Here is an 8,231-nt window from a genome sequence, read left to right on the forward strand (position 1 = left end):
CCATTTTCTCCATTAAACCCAAGGAAGGCAGATTAGCTCTTCTTTCCTTCATGTCATTATCGTCCATAAGAAAACCTTCTCCCATTTTCAAGCGCTTATTTTACCTAAGAATATGCAGCGAGGAAGTGAGCTCACGAGGTTCCCCCACCTCTTCCACAACGGGTTAAGTTTTGTCAAAAAAGACAAAACTCAGAGACCAAAGTCTGTAGTATGTTTACCTAAATGAGGGGATTTTTACATGTCGGGCTGCCGTCATGGTACCCTCTATGCCACAAATCTGGTCTTTAAAAGAAAACTCAACTGATTCATTATAATTACACTTAAATCTAAACTCAATTTTCTATAGGGGAGGAAGATTCAGGTTAACAGAGGAAAAAAAAGAGGAGTGACCTTTTTCCTCTTAAATTGAGTTTCTACTCCCACAAAGTTATTTTTTCTCAGTTAAAAAAAATACTCCCCACTGGACTCCTAATGCATAGTATCTGACGACTCCATTTGGCAAAACTGCGCCCCACGAGGGTCCGAGAGCGCGCCGTGCACACTTACTACCGCTCTTGAATTAACCGGTCATCTGGTATACATCGCGCACGCCGGGCGGCCACTGCAACCTCTTCGAATGGTAAAGAGAAGGCAAAGCCGCCAACGCCGTCCACACGCACCCTGCGGACCCCCGGGGCCCTTCCCGCGTGTCGCACACGCTCACCTAGTGCCCGGTTGAAGGCCCGGAGCGCCCGCGCCCAGGGTGTGCTCCAGCTGCTCGCACCACGCGCTCCCGTCCTCGTGCTGCAGCCTCCGCCGCCGAGATTAAAGAGAAAGAAACAAAGCATCATGGGAAACGGAGTTCTCCATTCAAAGCACCAAAAACGCGCCAAGCCCACGCCTCCCTCCCCCTCCATTCCCGGGTTGGTGGGAGAGAAGCCAAGGGGGAGGGGAGTCCTTTTCTCCCCTCCACGTGCACCCCCTCGGCCCGCGCCCCCCCAAGGGCCCCCACAGCCTAAAGGTCGGCGGAGGAGGAGAAAGGGGGCCCTCCGCTTCCCGCTACCCCTCAANCACGCCTCACCCGAGCGCCCCCGTGCCAACGGCGCGGGCCACTGGCCCGGCGGCCACCACTTGAGGAGCGCTCCGTCCCCTCGGCCCTCAGTCCGAAGCTATATCCCTGGGAAAAGCCCGCCCCTCTGCCTTTAATAGCCCAGGGAAAAAAGCCCGCCCCCGCCCACCCGGCCGCACAGGAATTAGGAAACGGAACCCCCACCCCGCCACAGCGCAAACCCCACCGAGTCGCAGTTACCCACGGGCCGGGCGCAGCCAGCGTGTTCCCCTCTTTTGCCCCAAGCTGCAGGCTTTAATTAAAGGCGCGCCTGAGCTGTCGGCCGTGCCGGAGCCGGTGCCACTGGCGCCGAGCCCAGGGTGGCGCGCTCGCCGCCACCCCGTCCGCTCCGGCGGCGCTCGCCCCATCCCCCCACCGGAGACAGACGACGAGGCCCACGGAGCCGTGGGACCGGGGTGTCCCCCACCCGGCGCGCGCATGCGCGCCGCCTCGCCGCTAGACTGAAAGTGTTCCGAAGGCCCGAGGAGGAAAGAAACACACACCCCGCATTTCCACCCCGTGCACATGTGAAAGTTTTAACCTCTGGCACCTTGTGCTACTGTTTGGAGGATTTCGCCTTTGCCAGGCGCCCCCCCTCAGCCACTAAATCAGGGTTTCTTGGCAGGCATCGCTAACGGTAGCTGCCACCGAGTACACGCACAAATGCAAGGCAGATACGGTGCAATTATCTTGCTTTCTCTTCTCATTCCACGGCTAATGAGAACCAATTGAGGGCGGGCTGCTTAAAGGCCAAAGCCCAAGTACACTGTGTGAAAATTAAGACGATGTCTCAGAAGCACAATAAACATGGAATGGTGTATACTAGACTTTGAACACTGGGCAAAATGCAATAGTCAGACTATACCTACTCCACGTCCCAGGCAGACACTGGCGCGCGAGGGAGTTTGGGGGGCGGGGGGTAGTGCGGGAGACCAGTTACAAATCAGAGAGGGCAGCGAGCCCGCGGGGTCTGGGGAGGAATGCGCTGAAAGGCCAGCGAGGGTAGGGAGGGAGGGGGTTGCCAAAAGAAGGCGGACCCCTCCCTCCCCACCATTGTTACCGGGGGGAGACTGTGGCAGTCCAAAGCCCAGAAGAGGACAAGGGCGCCATGTGACTCAACCTGGAGCACAGTAGTAGTAACTCAGGCGAGCCGATTACAAAAGACTGGCCTCTCCCGCCCCTGGCCCGCGATGGAGTCCAACCTGAACGGCCAGCGCCCCTGGGCACTCAGCGGTGGATGCCACTCGAGCCACACTCATTTCTCCAGCAGGAGTCACCGCTACAGGTGGGCTTTCTCCCCTTCACATAAAACACGCAGACAGACCTTGCAGCCCACCCTGGGGCGTCTGATGCTTTCTGGAAACTACGCAGCCCTAAGTTTACCACCCAACCAGATCCCTCCTGTGTGATGGCACCGGCTGCAATGCAACTTTCGACCTTTAATGGTAACCACCAGCAGTGGAAAGAAGAGGAGGGGAAGGAAGAGAGCTTAAGCCCGACTTTAAGAAACATTGTATTAAAGCAAGATAAGAACAGTACCTTTGAGCTCGAGCAAAACCTGGAGTAAAAAAAAAAAGGGTTTTTGCGAAAGTGGCGCGAAGATAATATCATGTGATCCGACCCCAGGGCGTCTCCTTCCCCTTTTGCCAAACTCCCCTCCCCCCCGAAAAAAGGGGGGTGGGGGAGTTACATCCGCTCCTCACAAACTATTAGCATAATTAATTGTGTCCTGCAGCTGCAGCCAGAGCTCCCCGGTCAATGAGTAAACATATCCTCATCCTCTTCACCGCCAGAACAAAAAGACCCATTACCCTGATTTGGGAAAATGTTCCCGAATAAATCTCGTTATCATCCGAAGTCTTAATTTGGCATTCCGACTCTGTGTCTTGGTTCGAGAGACAGAAGAGAGTTGGAAAAGAGGAAATCATCCCATTTAAAAGGGAACAAGCAGAAGAAGCTCCCCCAAAGTGTAATATTTAAGTAGAGGCTTTCAAATGGAAATACCATATTGAGGGACTTCGCTAGCTTAAAATTTTCCTAAAGTTTTAAACAGTTCATTAAACAAGACATCCTCCCGGAGTCTTCCTACTCGCCCCCCCAACTCCTACCCCTCCTCCCACCCCTCCTTCCCTTTAAAGCCAGAACAATACCCGGAATAAGGTATTTTGAGATTGCTTTACCAGGATATTTTCTTGTTCTTAACATTTTTAAAGGCTTGCAACATATAGAATGTCTGGATCAAGTTCCCAACTGGCGAAAATAATTCATTCCATCTCAGTACCTGCCTAACGCAAGGTAAAATTAAGTACAAGATATTGGTTATTTTAAAACTGAGGATACTTTGGCACACGAAGTAATTTATTTTTGTCTTTTTTTTTTCTTTTGGAAAAAAAAAACCGTAATCATCAGACAAAAAAACCTAGACAATAAAAAAAAAAAGCTAAAGAACAAAGCATTTCACATACACACACACACACACACACACACACACACACCCAAAAAGTCAGAATAACTGCTCAAAGAAAAGCACGTGATCCCTTCATGCTTTAAAACTTGTGGTCATGCTGAGGCTAAAAGCTAAGAGCTTGTGACCCCGCAACCCCGTCCCCTCCCCCAGACCACAACCCAGGGCTTAAGGCTCCACGCTCCCACCAGGCTCCTGCTTGGCTCCCAGTATTGTGAGACAAACAATACTTAGGCATTCTGCAAAAGAAAGGAGCCACAACTCCTAGCCCCAGGCACATCATTTACGCCCAAACAGATTGGCCTCTGTGTGTGTGTGTGTGTGTGTGTGTGTGTGTATCTACATATATCATATAGAACATATGCTTACACAGAAGCCCAGATGTTCTATAAGAATGTGTGAGAAAGGTGTCAAAACTGGTCCAAAGGAGGGAGAACTTACCTTTCGTGAGCCTAAGAATTCTCATCGCAGTTTAAAATTCTTGCCACTATTTTGAGTTTATAATGAATTCAAAAAGCAGATATCCTGTAAAGTATTCCCCCCCAAAAGAGAGATACTTTGAGCTTTTATCTGCCTGAAGAGGGGAGGAGGGGCTCCTCTATACTGACCTTAGATTTAATTGTGCCATATAAAGCAGTGATTCCAAGTAGTTTGGATTTTAGCACCTTTAAAAATACTACCATACTACCGGTAATTGACATTTTACCCAGTTGAGAAATCATCTCACTTGATTTAGAAATAATATTAAGTGGCTCTGTTAAACCTAATGATTGGTATCTTAGAACAAAAAGGTCCCCATGGAAACCAGAAAGTAATTTAAGAGTATTATGTTCCTTGCACAACTAGAATAGAGCTTTTGTTCTATGTGTATTTACTACTTTAATTTTTTTTGGACTCCATTTGCAGTGAAGGCCTCTTACCCTCTAGTTTTGCCTGGGATCAGAAATTTGGTGTCTTCCTGCAATATGTGTGTTCTGCTACATTTGTGTGGTTCTGTGTTCATGTGTGAGTGTTCATGCCCCTGAGGCCTAAAACAAAGCCAGCACATGAGAACGCTCACTGAACAAAATGGGGAAGGGTCCAAGGAGAAAATATTTCAAATGCTATTTTGCTCTTGGATCCTAGATCAGGAACTGTAATTTCATTAGATTCAGATAATACTGGTCTTCATTCACTTTGTTCTTATAAAAAAGGAAAGCGTTCTTGTATTTACCAACATTTCGTATTTTTAAAAATGAATCAGTCTTGTTTTGAATGGCAACAACATTAAGATAAGTCAACCTAAAAAAAGAAATTTGAAACTTTTTGTTTACCAAACCTTAATTTGTTTATGAAAACATGTCAGCAAAAAAGGGGAAAATCTTAGAGTTAACAATGAACTTCTGAATGTGATTTCAATAGCATGTACCAACATAAATCAAGTAAATAACATAAACAATACGTCTAAAACTAAAGAGTGTCAATGTGAATTAAATATCAATTTTAAAAGGTGTACCCCTTGGTAAGAAGCAGAAAATTTCACTAATTGAACATACACAGTTAATACAATTTGGTTTAAAAATGCAAAAAGTAAAAATATATTTATCCCAATCTCATTCAATCAAAGATCGAATGGCAGCAAGAGATGGATCGACTTTCTGAAACGTGAATAAGTTTAAAATACACATTTTATTAAATTTCATCCCTTAGTAAGCTTTACCTCTATAAGCTGGTCTTTGCTAACTTTGATTTTTTTCTTCAAGAATAAGTGTTTCGTTATTTACAAACATTTCTTAGGTTCATTGATAAGTTAATCTTTTTTGAATGGCAAGAATAATTAAATTACAATAGAATGCAATTACATCTTGCAGAATTCAGATGAAGTATGTTGGCCCGAACACAACATGGAACTAATTGGTTAATATGCAGTGCTTTAAAATCACACTGTTCTGGGGATCTTTGCTTCCTAATAGTACGCTAAAACTGTTTCCTCTCACTGACAAACTATTTTTTACAGGTCAAATGTTTTAGAACAAAATACTTATGCAAATATTGAGAAGATATTAAAAGAGCCTGCCTTCCATCAGCAGAAAAATTTTTCTCAAATGAATTCTCCTACCTTGAGAATAGACTCAGTGGACATTAAAGTGATTCACTATTAAGATTAAATAGTGTTAAAGGTATTTTTACACTCTGTTTGAAACACTTTGATTTTCCTGTTTATGTGACCTTAGAAGTGGAACTTCTGGTATTACAAACCATAAAATTGCTAGCAGACTGTAATACTATAATCAAAGAAAAAGCTGTAAAACAAAAATGTTTTACACACATCACTTTTTTCAATTACTTTTCTGATTAAATTTGTCCATCTTGGCTCCATTATACATTTCTACGTGAAACTAGTCATGATATGGAACACAACGTCCAAAAACGTGTTGCCACACCATTTGCTTCCAAAGCAAGCAGATCGTGGTGCTAAAGACGATCCAATTATATAATCATTTTACACTAGGAAGTGTGCTATTTGAAATTGTCGCAATTCAGAAGTAAAAGCCCTGAGTCACAAATATTCCCTGAAAGTGAAAACACCGAATTTAATTAATTACTTGAATGTTCTCTCTGCTGTGACTGAACCAAAGCCTGGTGATATCCTACGACCTATGTGGAAAGAGAGCCCAGGGGTACTTTTTAGAGCTTCTGCCTCTCTTTTTCTCCCCTCTCCTCAAAGATAACGTCTATCCTCAGCTTGGTAGTTCTCGGCTAAGCTGAGAGATTCTCTTTAACTGTCCCCTGACTTGTGATTGCTGAAGGAAGTAGATCTATTGTCTGGCCTTCTTCATGCTGAGGAGGAAGGCGCAGTGAAATGTGTTGAATTACCCGGATGCCTGAAAGGACTGCTCTGAAAGCTTGGAACAACCGAAATAACAGGGCTGACGGTCCCTGTCAAAGGAAATCTTTCAACAGATACAGCCTACGGAGCACATCGACTTTCAAAATGAAAGAGAGATTTTCTTTTCTCAAAACAAATGTAATCTAGCTTACTTTTGAAAGGTTTGAAAAGATGTCTAAGTCAACAGGAAGACTCATGATTTAAAAATCAAACATGGCAGGACAGAGTTTTATTTTTTCTAATCATATCATTTATCACCCTCTTTGGGGCTCTGTGTGTATTTTTATTCTTTCAGAAAAAGAGTGACCTGTGCATATCATCCCACACTTCTGCAAGCCCTCGTGAATTTACTTGAAACTTTACTCCCTACATTTTAAAAAATGAGTCACATCACTAAGACAAACGGCCCCTTTATAGATGTTAGTGATCCCATTTCTATAGCTGCTACTTATTAAAACATCTTTAAGAATTAAAAGAGGAGATTAAAGCAAGGAGAAAATGTGGAAGTTATGATTCAAGTGTGGGCTGCATATTTGTGAAACTGTTTAGGTATCAAATTGATAAACTTGCTGAACTAAATAACATTATTATAGGATGGGTTTTAAGTATTCCAGAACTCAAGGTTAAAGAAGCAAACATGATATGTTGGTATGTATTACAAAAAAATACTGTACAGCGGCATGTTAAAGCTTTTTATGTTTTTTCTAATTAATTAAATAGACCAAAGTTCAGTGTTTCCTTGGAGGATATCAAGGCTAATAAACAAAGCCATTTTAAATATAGAGTCTGCTTGTTGATTTTGGAGAAACAGCAAGACAAATAATCCTAGTGAATATCTAGGGTTAAAATATATTTTTAGAATGTAATACTTGACTAATCTGTAAATCCTTCCGTATTTATTTCATTAGCAGTTTTGCTTTAAAGATCCTTTAAACAAAAGCATGGAAACCGCTAGAACTTGACGAACAGTAGTAAGTAGCTTCTTCAGAGTAAGACAGAACACCTTGCAAATGTCAACAACCTGCAGATCTGATTATACTATTTGAGGCTTTCTTTAATTGGATCTGAAATAAAATTTGTTTTCTTCCTTTGCACATTTTAATCACGTTTTTTCAGTTGTCAGAAATACACTTTTTCTTCTGACGTCGTGTTACGTAACAGTGTATTTGGATGTTACATCTCTTATTAGTTACTAGATGTAGTATTCCTTCGTTTGTTTATTTATTTATTTATATTTATTCCTCAACCCAAATTATTTTCAAAAAATCGAATCTCTAGGGATAATCAACAAACTAGAAATTAAATAGACCCCATCCGTTTGGTTAACCACCTAACAAAAGCAAGACCAAATTTTATTTGCCCTAGTCCCACTCAACTAATTACCCCCTCTTCATTAAGCTTCAAAAGGCTCTTCTTTAAATAGGAGTTTATAACATCTTTAAAATCTGCTGGGGGGAGGGGAGGGGATGACATACATTTACTTGATTTTTACTTCTGTGTCAGAAATTTAAGTGTACAAGTTAAGAGAATACATGTTATATGTTGGTTCCTTAACAAAGTGTCCTGTTTACGCTTGTTTTGCTCTATAGCTCCTTGGTTTCTTGCAATTTCAACTATTTCATTTACAATTCAAACCCCACCATTCTTAACCTAATCTCTGTACTTGGTTAAACTCCAGCAACAAAGTTACAAGTTTACACAAAAGTCTTAATATTTAAGATCTAAAGCTCTTGGCAAATTAATTCTAAAATTATTTCTGCTGGCTTTAATACTATCATATATTTGCAGCCTCAGAAGTTAACGCTAGTATT

Source organism: Ailuropoda melanoleuca, chromosome X (assembly GCF_002007445.2).
Source record: "Ailuropoda melanoleuca isolate Jingjing chromosome X, ASM200744v2, whole genome shotgun sequence".
Classification (NCBI taxonomy): domain Eukaryota; kingdom Metazoa; phylum Chordata; class Mammalia; order Carnivora; family Ursidae; genus Ailuropoda; species Ailuropoda melanoleuca.